General features: G+C 42.7%; 1 long non-coding RNA gene across 15 annotated transcripts in view; it reads left to right on the top strand.

Moving 5' to 3' along the window:
- LOC148396396 (uncharacterized) overlaps positions 1 to 13,962 on the top strand; it is a 97,537-nt gene that overhangs the window by 63,074 nt on the left and 20,501 nt on the right. For 11 of the 15 annotated variants that reach the window (XR_015859266.1, XR_015859268.1, XR_015859273.1 and 8 more), the window contains one exon: positions 1,472 to 1,525. This is a non-coding gene — a long non-coding RNA (uncharacterized LOC148396396). Of the gene's footprint in view, positions 1 to 1,471; positions 1,526 to 9,677; positions 9,866 to 9,888; positions 13,490 to 13,962 lie in introns of those variants that run through there. The other 4 variants (XR_015859276.1, XR_015859279.1, XR_015859274.1 and 1 more) reach the window with 4 other exon arrangements.

The raw sequence follows: 13,962 nt of genomic DNA, 5'->3' as shown, positions 1-13,962 counted from the left end.
GTGATGAGTCTAGCATTGTTGGAAATAGGAGATTGCCATTCCTCTGAAGCATTATCTAGCTCTCTGTGTGGCCTTTTCCTGCAGCTGCAGCCTTTCCAAGACATGACATGAACATTAAAGCTGCTTGTACATTGTTAGAACACTTCTTCTCAAACCCATAAGGGAGAAGAAGGAAAGCAAAGGGAAGATAGACGAGATCAACCGGGTTGTCGCATGCTTTCATCAAGTCAAACAAATTCAACAACAAAAAGTGAAATCCTATCAAATTTGTTTTAGCCCTAGTCATGAATGAAATGATCAGGTGTAGCAGTTGTTTTTGTATGTCAAGAGGCTCTTGCCAAAAGTTCAGGTTTCAAAGACAAGGCTGGATAATGGAAGCTGTTTAAAGTACGTTCAGACAATGCAGGAGCTTAAATCCTCAACGTCTGCACTTCATTCATCTGATCCCATTTCCTGGCTTCTGAAGATGTTGGGATCTGACTCTGTTTTTGCAGTCCCACTGTATTCACACGTTTGCCTAATGGAATTTATTTTGATTAAAGTGAGGTGAAGAAACTACTAATAACCTAGTGAAAACACGGGAAGACTGTTCTATCTATGCATGCCAATCCAGTAAATGGCTGGTGATGTTACATTTTATAAAAGCATTAGCCACAAGCACACCTATTGCTTGTCTTTGTACAAAAAACATCTTTTGAAAAGATGGTTGTTGACATATGTGTAAAGTGGAAATCTGAAGTAGTCTGCAAGGGATCCAACTGTGCTAAACACAGTAGTAGTGTGTGGTAAATGATAGCAGTGTGTTCAAAAGATTTAAAAAAAAAAACTATTCCAATTAAATTTGTTATATAAAATGCTAATAAAACCAGAATACATAAATTTGAAACTCTCGAACCGATTGTCAAATACACTACAAAGAAAAAGCATTCCATGTTCAAATTTATGAGTGTTATTGTTTTTTGTCATAGTTTTTTTGAAAAATATCCTCTTTTGTATTCGATGCCTGCAACACGTTTGGAAAGAAAAGCTAGAGCAAGGCAACAAAAGACAAGTAAAGTTGAGCAATTCTCTGGGGCGACATTATGTGCGCAAATAGTCAGACTGTTTAAGAACGTTTCTCAACATCCAATTGCAAGGAATTTAGGGATTTCATCCTTTGTGGTCCATAATATCATCAGTCAGACCATTTGGAAAAATCTATGACAATGCCGAAAACCAACACTGAATTTCTATGAGGTCTGATCCTCCAATGAGATTTCATGTCATGTAAAGAGGTCTTATTTCTTCAGTCATTTTTCCAAGAGGAGTTTCAAAACACATTTTTCATCTAACATTTCTCATCAATGTAAATGAAGGGCACAGGCTAGAAAGTGTCACAGTTCATCTTGTTAGCTGATTCCAGGCAGTTTAAATGTGATCCCTTCATATCATTTATGCTCAATGTAGTTCTGCTGTGTGTTGTATCCTTTAGGAATTGGATCCTGTTCACAAGGAATCAATCAGGATTAGCCTTTGGAGATCTCAGGTAAGTTGAATTGCATTTTTTTTAAAATTCAACTGCGCATGTGGGCAGCGGCACACACGAGTATGTTCTTGCTATGGTTTTGTTTGTGGTGGCTCTTGGCTTTTGTCCAATCCAAACTCTTTCATGTCTATGATGCTTATTGTAAATCATAAAACCTTGACAAGTATAATTTTGACTAAATCCTCTCATTTTCAGTCTCACAATGATAGGGTAACACCATTGTGTCAGTGTGTGCCACGGAAACCCCAAATGTCGGATTCCCGTAAACAGCTTTCTCTCTCTATGATTCTGATTAAAATCGACCTTTTTCATTAAAGAGCTTAAGATAAGATGAGATATTCCTTTACTTGTCCCACACAGGGAAATTCCAGATTGCATTTATGTAGTATCTGTGGAAAAACTGCAGTGGTCATGAAAGACTCGTCCTCTCACGATGACTCAGCACTTTTGTTCATCAGCAGCAGAAGCAAACTTGCATAAAATGTTTGCTGTGGGGATGAACTCAGCTGGCAATGCTCGTTCTTTATGATGATGCAGCAGCAACAATATTTAATCAATAAAATGTTTAGCAATAAATTACTCATGTGGTTTAGCACATTCAGCAGAGCATGCAGTCATGCGTTTTCGCACCCTCTCGGACAAAGTTGTCAAAGTCAAGGGCCATTTTATGAGGCCCTCAAAAGCAAATTGTGTATCAACTTTATGTGCCAATACTAAATTTGCAAATTGTCTTCCCTTAAAAAAAACGAGATGCGATTCAATTTAACACAGCACAACATTTTTGTTTTCATCACGATTAATATTACAGTAGAATACTGGAACTCAATCGCTTCGGTACTCGACATATTCGGCTTTCGACGCAAAATGTCTGGAAATCTTCGCCTCTGCTCTTGAACAAATCTTCAGAATTTCATGTTATTTGGCGTTGTTGTTTAACCGGTTTTAAACCATCGTGACGCCTAACTGCGGTCGTGCGTGGCGCGGTTCCTAAAAGCTGCACCCGCGTGACCACAAGGTCACAGGGGTACATGCAGTAGCAACAATGTAAAGCACTATTTGTAAACAATAGTCATGATATTATTATTATTATTATTATTATTATTATTATTATTGTTACTATTATTATTATTATTATTGTTGATACGGGACTTTAGCTCTTCTACCATGGGTAAGTACGTTTTGTGTTTAAATAATCTTATTTTGTCATGTTTAATTATTTCACCCTCATTATTTGTCTAATAAATGTCCAACGCGTGTCAAGCGCCGCATATGTACTGCGTAAGGCTGTTGCTGTACTGTATTTTTTATTTTTTTGTAGTTTTACATACTGTTTTAGACAAAATTTGGAAAATTTCTTTGGAACACGACAGATTCGCTTCTCGACGCTCCTTCTGGAATAAATTAGCGTCGAGTTCCGGGGTTCTACTGTATAAGTTTAAACTTTTTGTGATTACTCTCTTCATTAGTTGATGAGCGCCCCTGTTTTTCCTTCATGGTCATGTACCAGTACCAAACAGAGGAAACATCTGCTTGACTGCTGTTCTAACCGCTCCTGATCCACACAGACACACACACACACATATACATGAACACACACACACACATACGCACACACGCTAACAGATGCTGCCTTTCTTCCTCCCATCCTCATCCTGTCTCAACTACCAAGCAGTTCTTGGCATTTTGCAACACAGCCATAAAAGTTATTCCGTCATCCTTCGACCTCTCTTGTAGGGCTGGGCATTTAATGAAATCTACCGTATTTTCCGGACTATAAGTCGCAGTTTTTTTAAAGGGGACAGTAGTGTCACTGATATGTGCTGAAATCTGTGAACAAGAAACAGATTTGATTACTCCTTCCATCACTATCTACGGCAAACTAAATTTTTTTAGCCTTTATTGTTGCTGTTTTCTTCATGCAGACATTGCATTATAGCACACAAGTGACAATTCTCTGTCCAACAAGCTTTTGTGGCATTTAACAAATGACAAAACATGAAACTTTGTTTAAGCATCTTCAACAAATGATGTCTAGACAACCCTGTAGTGTAGAGAATGGTTCAAGTTCAGTCATTCACAGAGATCTGCTGGATGGTGTCCAAAGATCTTTGTTGCTACTACTGGAGGTCAGGCGCAACATCAAGTGGAAACGGGAAAGAAATCTTGTGGTGCGTTGTGGGGATACAATAATAAACCTCGTCATCAGAAGGGGCAAACACAAAGTGTGTCCTTCCCAGTCGTGGTGGTGGGAAGGATCGATGACTTCCTCTATATTTTTCCCTTGTGGGATAGAGCAACAGTCTCGCTGGTCTTCACAGTAGACCTTGGCTACATTTAGTCAGCCTGTGAACTGTTTGTGGTGACAGTCCTTAATCTCAAAACTATTGTTATTTAAGTTTTTTTTTTTTTCAGGTTTACATTTCCTTGGTATCCTGTTTTGTCACTGTACACAGACACCATTTTTACAGTACAAAGGATACTTTGTACTGATATTTGCCCCTTCAGACTGCTATGTCATAAAATTCTGATAGGCTTCTCACATTGACAAAGCCACTATTTTAACTGGCAGGTTGAGACCAGAAAAGCCAATCACCTCATCACATTGGTCTCCATGGGAGTTTTATATAAAGGCCCTCAACTTTTGGATTGTCTCATTGTTTCTAAAGGGAAACCTCATGGCATGCTGGAGTTGTGGTGGGAGAAGGATTTGAAAAGACAAGAGTGAAAGGAAAACAATAGCAATGCTATATTGAGAAATGATTTTTATCCCCTTGTTGAATACATATTATTTTTATTCCTTAACTTGTCCATAAGTTATTTTTGCAACGTCAGCTGGTTTAATGGCATTTATGCTCTAAATAGGTCCGATGATGAGAGAGCATGGGAAAAATAGCTGGCATGTGCTAAACCGCTGGGAAAAGACTGTTTTCAGTGGTAGAGGTGCACAGCAAAGTGGGATACTAATGCATTATTTTGCTCCCACTGAGGAGGAGGAAACATGGAAACATGGACAAGAAAAGTGCTGAGATTAGACCAGACCAAGCAGAACAAGCCCTTTGCAGTTTGTGCTCGCTTGGCTTCACTTCACTCAGAGATGAGAAGATGAGAAGTGGATGGTCTCTGATTGAGGCAGTAGCCATGTGGCGCAGTGTACCAGAGCTAGTCCTCTCTCTTTTTTTTTTTTTTTCTCAATCATCTGGTCCTGCTTTTTCAAAATCCCCCGACGTCTGCAAGAGCTGTGGTGGCGCACATTCCGACATACCAGCCTGATGGTTGCTGGCCCATGAGCAGGGCCCAAGTGGAGGAGCCCACCCAGGGCTGCCCACCCTCTCATGCCTACCTTCGGCCTTCCTGCCCTGCCCTGGCTCTGGATCAGAGGCAGGCCTCATGTCAGGGGACGGGGCTAATGATGACTACTGCCATGCCATCCCTTTCAAGCCTTAGCCCAAGAGTACAATTTGACTAATGCTATTTCCTGGTGATAAGATGCAAACAACCTCATTTGACTTTTTTTTTTTTTCCAGAGGTTTGGGTGGTAAGGAGATTGTTCGCTGTGGCAAAATACGTGCTCTGTCTCTGATGCGGCTTAGCTCTGCTCGTAGTTGTTGTGCATTGATTGCTGACGTTTCTTAGCAACGTGCCGTGGTGCTCGCTGGGTAATGTGGGATGATGACGTGAGAGGTAGGGTTGAACTACAATACAAGCTCGTGAGTAGTGGTGTTCACCTCCAGTGTCTTCATTGTCGGCTATAATCGCCGTACCCCAAGTTATAACAGTAGTGGCAGTGCCTACTGTCACGTGCGTTATTGTCTTATGATATGATGTTAAGTTACAGAAATGGAACATTGCACACTTTTGCGGGCCTGAAAGTAGTGTAAATATTATTATTTTTTAAATATAATAAAATTATAATAATATTTTCAACAGTGCATTTTTCTTACTGGGCAAAAACTGGACTAGAACCTCCATTTATGAACAATGACTGGGAGTAAGGGGTGAATTCTCCCAAGGGCTTGAGCCAGAAAAGATAGGAAGCCGCACACCTTATGATTGTGCAGATTCCACAGTCAATTTCCATCCATCCATCCATCCATCTTCTTCCGCTTATCCGGGGTCGGGTCGCGGGGGCAGTAGCTTCAGGAGGGACTCCCAGACTTCCCTCTCCCCAGCCACTTCATCCAGCTCATCCCGGGGGACCCCAAGGCGTTCCCAGGCCAGCTGAGAGACATAGTCTCTCCAGCGCATCCTGGGTCGTCCCCGGGGTCTCCTACCAGTGGGACATGCCTGGAACACCTCCCCAGGGAGGCGTCCAGGAGGCAACCGGATGAGATGCTCGAGCCACCTCATCTGGCTCCTCTCAACGTGGAGGAGTAGCGACTCTACTCCGAGTCTCTTCCGAATGACCGAGCTTCTCACCCTATCTCTAAGGGAGAGCCTTATGTTTGAACATGGTGTTCATTATTGAAAATCCGTGTCGAGCACAGAAGTCCAACAATAGAACACCGCTCGGGTTCAGATCAGGGGGCCGTTCCTCCCAATCACGCCCTTCCAGGTCTCACTGTCATTGCCACGTGAGCATTGAAGTCACCCAGTAGAACGATGGAGTCCCCAGAAGGAGCGCTCTCCAGCACTTCCTCCAGGGACTCCAAGAAGGGTGGGTACTCTGAGCTGCCGTTTGGTGCATAGACACAAACAACAGTCAGGACCCGTCCCCCCACCCAAAGGCGGAGGGAGGCTACCCTCTCGTTTACCGGGGTGAACCCCAATGTGCAGGCGCCCAGCCGGGGGGCAATAAGTATACCCACACCTGCTCAGCGCCTCTCACCGTGGGCAACTCCAGAGTGGAAGAGAGTCCAGCCCCTCTCGAGAGGGCTTGCACCGGAACCCAAACTGTGCGTGGACGCTAGTCCGACTATATATAGTCGGAACTTTTCTGCCTCGCACACCAGCTCGGGCTCCTTTCCAGCCAGAGAGGTGACATTCCATGTCCCAAGAGCCAGCTTCTGCATACGGGGATCAGACCGCCAAGGTCCCTGCCTTTGGCCGCTGCCAATTATGCACCTTCCTGAACGATATGGCGAGACATTTAAATGATGGCATCTTCTTTCAAATTGAATCGTGTGAATATTCTCCCAGATTATGCATCTTTCCTCTTTTGCGCTCAGAAAGCTGTAGCAAGGACTAGCGCCTCTTGAAGTTGAAACATCATATTACAGTTTTCATCCAATGAATTTTGTCTGTAATTTGCCGCGTGACCGAACGGCTGCTGAGTCATGCTGCAAAGTGACTTGGAATTTGCCTGAAAGCGCTCACAACAACTGCTGTCATTGTAATGGTGGTGATGGTGGATTAGATTTTGAATAATTTGTTTTAATTTGTTAAATGATGGTCATGAAACCCATAAAAGGTCCCGTGCTTGTGCGGCGCAAAGTGTTGCTAGGCAATGCTTAAACAATGGCCGGCTCACTCGTATTTCATTCAGCTCCAAATAGACATTTAGTCATGAGCACAGTCCTCTGATTAAATTGCTTTTGTTGTAGGCTATTATTTAAATATAGAATGCAAATACATATACTCCTTCAGCCCATTAGTTGCACCATGCATGCCACTCGGGATGATCACTATATACGTAACTTCCTGATCCATACCCAAGTCAATTTCATATTTAAATCTATTTCAAATGGAGCTCAATAGTTCACACAAATCACGTCGTCAGCTCCACGTAGATGCAAACTCAAACGAACTGAGGGTGTATTCAGACCTGACTGGTTGGTCCACTTTAAAAGAACCAGGGTTTGATTCTAACGCTGGTCCAAATATTTTAATCAGGTGTGAATACGTGCGGCTAAAAGAACTGGACCGAGACCCACTTTTTAGGGTGGTCTCGGTTTGCCAAATGTTAAATACCAAATGTTCAAGAGGAAGGAAGGAAGGAAGGAAGGAAGGAAGGAAGGAAGGAAGGAAGGAAGGAAGGAAGGAAGGAAGGAAGGAAGGAAGGAAGGAAGGAAGGAAGGAAGGAAGGAAGGAATATATTGTTTTGTTCTTCATTTAGCTATTATAAACATATTTTTGCATAGCTATCTAAATAGAAAATGACAGGAAAATATAATTACTTTGCTCATTTTGTAACAATACAAGGCAGGAATGGACTTGGTAACACAATTACTTTTAGGAAGAAGCAATTTGCAAATTCCTTTTTAAAGTAACATGGCCAACACTGCTTGTGTAACACGTCCCAAAACTTGTGACTATGTTTTCGCATAATGTGAAAATAGTGTGAAAGTACCTTGCGGCAATTTATTTTAAATACAACCAGTCACTTTGCTTTGCTTTGAACTCTGCTGTACTTCTGTGAAAAACCCATACCAGTGTCTATAGATGCCTAGAGATAAGAGGTGTTTAGCTCAAAGCATAAAAATCCATGTGCTTGCTCTGTCCCGAATCTCCATCATAAAACCAAGTCAGGTGGAAATGAAGGCTTCGAGAGTTCTTCTCTGGGCATTTGGCATCATGCTTCCCGTGTGACCTCTGCTTGAAGATAACAACCATGGCATGATTATCAGAGGGGATGCGTGAAGCCAGGCAAGGACTTCATCCACGTGCGCCTCTGATTACAATCATTCATAAATTCAACTGTGGAGTTTTGAATCTTATCTGCATCATCGTCATAGCAATGGGTGTTATCTCTAACCCCCAGCCCAGTCCAGCCCACTACCACCACCACACCTCTTGTTGGCTCCTAGGAAGGAATTATATGTATATATAAGCACACAAATACTCCACATTTTACTGTTCACTGTTTCCATAGTAATGTATTTTTGTTTTGTATGAAATGGGCTTTTCCCTTCTCAGTGACCTCAGTTATGTGTTTTCCTCTTGTCCCTATCTCCACCTTTCAACAAGTCTTCCTATCCCGCTGCCAGACAACAGGCAGGGAAAATTCCCCTTGGTCATTTAACCCAGATTCAACAGTACGAGGAGGCTGTGAAGTTGAGGCTGTTACATAGCAGAATGTAAATAGAGCAGTGTTTTTCACATTACTTCACCTCTTATTTTTAGTCCCGGAACAAGAGCAGGCAAGGGTGTGTCTTTTCAAGCCCCTCTGAGTCTTATCAGCTGTATACACAGAAAAAAAAAGGGTCTTGGAAATCAAACACAACAATAATAACCCAATAGGAAGTGATGTGTTGATTTATGATTTAACCGTTAACTGCTATTGGCAGACAAATCAGGGTCAACGTTTCTAAACACTGACTCTGTTTTTGCTTTCTCTTTCCTCGATTACTAGTTGACGCCCAGCTCTTCCCCTCACTCAGGCACAAACCAGTCATACAGGCCACTTTCAGTCTTAACAATGCTGCCATTGCGTCCTGACGCTGTGCATGCCTGTATGCGCTGTTGTTTTAATCGGCTATTTATGGAAAAGAAAACACAGATGTTGCTACCATTATTCGTTACCACGAACATTTTTGAATATGATACCTGTAAGTTGTTGTGATGAAAGCTTTTACTCTGCACATTACCTCCTTCTCTCACCGCAGCCCGCATCTTTTCTCGATATTGACACTTAGCATGAGCAAATCGGGAATTCAAAGGTACTTTTAGCTACCTCAAATGTTAAAACTCAGGCAATGACTATGAAGTTTGTCTGAGTGGGTTTTGCCATGGGGCAAATCCACATGTGACAAAGAAAAAGCTAAAGACAATCTAAAGATTTTTTTTTTTTTTGCCAACACGTAAGTTAAGAAAGCTGTTTGTGTGTGTGCGTGCAAGTATGCGTGAACCAGTGTTCACTGCACATGATGACTCAGCTGGATTTCCACTGAAGTAAACTGTCACTCTCTAATGAACGGTAAACTCACAGACGCACACACACATGCATGCCAACCCAGCCACTCCATCAAGTGGATCTGAAAGTAGCTTGCAGGTAGGCCACGCAAATCAATCATCAGCACATCAATGAAGTACAACAGAAATCATCTCATGATCTGCTGGAGCTGCACACACTTAAACATTTTACTTTGGCCTTGTCCCTGTACAAGCAGCCCTTCTATAGTGTGCGACTCCAATGGAGTGGATGAAGTCCAGCAAAGACACCCTCACACGCTTCCTCCCTCCCTTTCTCCAAATCCTCCCTCCTGTGTGACCGCAGGGCCTTTCTTCCTTCCTTCCTTCCTTCCTCTTGACACAGAGGCCTTGTCGAGTCGCAGGGGAGTCAGGATGGCCGGATGCGCTTCGACCAGACAGACAGACTGACAACGTGTAGACGTGCAGACAGGAGGATGCAGCTACTGTGGACTTTGGACTGGCTTTTCTTCCCATCCAGAGCTCCGAGGAGTATGACATCATTTCTGTTTTGACAGGACAACAGGAAGGTAGAGGGAGAGGGATGCCGAACTGCGGGAGGCGGGGTGTACTTGACAGCACCAAGAACTATGCGGTAGTCAAAGGATGCATGAGTGGTGATCAGTGAAGAGGCCAGAGACGGACAGCTGTGATAGCAGAGGTGCACATTGACCTTGGGAAGTTAGGTTTCATTTTATTTCCTTAATTTACCCCTCGCCCTCCTTCGCTTTCATTGATGAAGCAATGAAGACTAACTACAGAAAAAAATGACAGGGTTAGGGCCACAAGAATTCTTCTAAAACAGTAAGTGTTAAAGCTCTAGCTGGTTTGAATTGCAGACACACTGTTTGGGGTAAGTTAATAAACTCTAGTTGGTAGAAACTTTTGATTGTGTTGATCTCGGGACTTCCAAGTGCTTGTATGCAAATTATCATCCAAGCATGCCGTTTTGGACCTCGCTTTGTACACTGAGAATAGAAAAGCATTTTATGGTCATGGACCAGGGCACATATGAATAAATACCCGTAAACAATTCAGTCTTCCAGTAATCCAACATGCATTTTTTTCCGCACAAAGTAGGGGGGAACCTTGAGCCGAAATTCAAACCAGGGTGAGTCAAGTAGTCCATTGAGCTGCCTGTGCCTGTCCGAGACATCATTATGTTGCACTACTACAGTTATCCTCAGGTTTTGTGGAAATCTGTCTTGTATTCATTGTGTAATCCCGTCAACCAGATCTTTCCGACCATTTATTTGTGTTTAAAAAAAAAAGTTTGATAAAGGTCATTAAAGCAGCAAACTTAATGTGGGCTTTTGCGCCGTACTGTGAACATTCTAAAGGAAAGTTCATGCACCTGTCGTGCAAAATGAAGAAAAAAAAAAAACACTGGGTAAACTGACAGCCAAAATAAATACAACTTTGAGTCCTCCATGTTCCACAGTCGTATTCATGTCTGGTTGTCTGTCTCTGTATGTGCCCTCGGATTCACTGGCGACCAGTCCAGGGTGTCGTCTGCCTTTTGGGATAGGCTTCAGCTCCCTCAACAAAATGGGCTGTACAGAAAATGGATTGATGATGTCATGATGGAGGAGAGGGAAGATTGGAAGAAAGGACAGAGCGCCCACAGAAGCTCACATAAGCATAGATCCGACTTCATAGCCCCCTCCTCTATCTGTCTTTTTCTAAGAAAAGGATACAGTGGGTGCCAGCTGCAATACAGTGCAGCACTTGACAAAGGTTAACATCACCGCACTCCATCGAGTTCCTCTGCTCATCAATTCCGAGCCTTGTGCTGTCACTGCGGGCCTCCGGACGGAACAGCTGGCTGCAGGAAGACAAGCGCTCTTCCACAAGCTGTCCTCTGATCAGCTGCAGCCAGCTGTCCAACAGCAGTCCCGCTCCGCTATTCAGAGCGCTACCGGCCAGGCAGGCCTTCTTCTAGCGCCTGCACTGTACTTGTTTCTCTTGATCACGTCTTCCTTCCTACATTTTCCACCCCCAACAGAAGCATCCCCGGCCATGAGCTCCACAGCAGGGCCTCATCTGCCTTGATGAGTTCTTTTTTTCCTCTACACCGAGTAAAATTGTACCTTCTAAATCCAGGCCGTCGCAAATTTTGCTCCACCATTTCCGTCTTGCTTTGTCTCGACAGCTATTTCTCTTCCTGTCTTTCACACTGGGGCTTCAGATGAACTTTTGTCCTTGGTTTGCTTCAACTTTCGTTTTTGTTTTGCCCTCGCAGCAATTCTTTATCCGTCCTGGATTACCATTCGCCCTTGTCCCTTCTGTCTGGCCGTCTTTTGGTAGCCATTCTTCTTTTCCTTCTTTGTTAACTGTGGTGTCTCACTTTCGCCAGTCCTTCCTCGGCGCTCCATTCTGCGTTCATTCTTTGACACGCCAATGCAATCTAATGTGCTTCCTTTTTCCAAATGTCACAATACAGTGTCTTCTCTTCTTCTTTAGAGCAACTTGCTCTATGCCTCCATTCTGCATGTTTTTTTTTCACAGGTGTCTGTAAGGTGGGGATTTACATTTTCTCAGGACAGGGAGCCCGTGGAGAGAGGCCTGCTGGCAGATCAAAGGCTCCGCCAGTAAAACGATCTGAAAGAGTCCAACATTAGCATCCATCAGGGTACCTTGAAAGCTCCCTGGTCAGCCGAGAGCGAAGCTAAGGGCCCCCAAAGTGAAAGGCAGAGGCGTGATGGAGGGGAGGGTATGGAGAGAAAGAGGTGGAGGCAAATCTACATGAGGGAAATGTCAGTGGAAGGGAAGATAATTCCCAATCCATGATGGAAATATTCTTTTGGATTCTCCCACCTTCTTCACCTCTTCCTTCTAGTAGTTCTGCTGTTGTACCAACTTCTTTCTTAGAACGTCAGGTCTATAAGGGGAGATTATCTCCATCTGAGCAACATCATTATTCGACTCACCAGATGCTGACATTTATTACTTCTTTTTGTGGTTCGCACATAGTGTCAGATCTACAGGGTAGAAGAGAGAAATAGAGCATGCTAGTTTTATAGGAAGCCAGTATTGTGCCGCTTCCAAAATAGCACCCAAACAATTGAATTAGTCGGATTCAACCTACCCCAGCAATCTTTAGGCAGTAGGAGGGGTCCACCCTGAACTGGTTCCCAGCCACAATCACACCTTAGCCGGCTCAATTAATGACACAAATTTTCACTAATGATCCTGGTATTTAAAAAAAACATGTGTATCAAATTGTCTGAAAATGTCCATCGCTACTTGTCATAATGGCATCATTAACACTGTCTTGTTTAAAAATATTTCAAGGTCAGTATATACAGTACTACATTAGGAAGGAAAGATAAATATATCAAATTTCACCAGCTGTTTAAGTGTTCAAATGATGCTTACAGTTTGAATGGTATGTGTTATGCTGCAAACTTTAATCAAGTAGACTCTTGATTTGGAAATAAAGAGCCTACATTTAGTATGAGTGTCCTTTTTGGAGATGCTTTTGCCAGACCTACTGTCCACTTTCCAGCTGTCTCATGCCAAGACAGATTTAAATACAGGACCAAATATCACCTACCTCCTACAACTGCAAAAATGGGAATTTTATTTTCTTCCAGTTGCTTCCACTGAGCTTGTTTTGTCAGGTAAAAACAATAACTAGTTGATGATGTCATCCACCTTTTTAATGTGTTTGATGAACAAAAGTCACCCAAAACCTTCAAATGACCCGAAAACTACCATCCTTGAAAATGTTTTGGGAAGAGAATACTGTATGAAAACAGAGCTAACTACTCATCAACATCTCCTGCGAAGAAACAAGAGTTAATGATCAACACGCGTATTACTAATGAATGTAATGAACTTCCCGCCCTGGTGCACCTAAACACACTCACATGTACGCACTCTTGCCGACATGTGTGAAGCCTCCTGCCTGAGTGGCTGCATGTCCCGTTTGTAAAAAACTCAGACAGATAGTGGCGTGTCCACCCCAAGATGAGTTCCTCCTCTGTTTAGGGAAAAGGATGTGATCTCACTCGTTAAAAATCCAACCTATGTCGCTTGCCACTCATGACTTAATCCAGGCTTTTCCTTTGTACAGCCCTCCTCTTCCCCTCTGCTTCTCTCTCTCTCTCTCTCTCTCTCTCTCTCTCTCTCTCTCTCTCTTGCTCTGTCTCTCTCTGTCTCTCTCTCTCTCTCTCTCTCTTGCTCTCTTTCTCTCTCTCTCTCTCGTGCTCGCTCGCTCATTTTCATGGCTGTAGTCAGTGTATGGTTTGAATAGATTTTTGGAACGTTCATTCTCTTGCTAATTGTTCAATTTTTAATTTACACATTTTAGTATATAGTGTGTGTGTGTGTGTGTGTGTGTGTGTGTGTATGTATATATATATATATATATATATATATATATATATATATATATATATATATATATATATATATATATATATATATATAATATAGTAGAAGTGACAATACACCTTTCGACCGCTACTATGGCCAAACAATTCAAATTTTTGCCAGCATTTTACATCTTCATATCTTGAATACGCAACATCCTGAAATCACGTTGAGAGATTAAAATGCAACATTAAAATTAAATATAAAGAATAGAG

The sequence above is a fragment of the Syngnathus floridae genome, chromosome 6 (assembly GCF_059516105.1).
Source record: "Syngnathus floridae isolate MCC-2025c chromosome 6, RoL_Sflo_1.0, whole genome shotgun sequence".
Lineage (NCBI taxonomy): Eukaryota > Metazoa > Chordata > Actinopteri > Syngnathiformes > Syngnathidae > Syngnathus > Syngnathus floridae.
The sequence above is the reverse complement of the archived record's forward strand: the minus strand, read 5'-3'. Positions and strand labels throughout refer to the sequence as shown.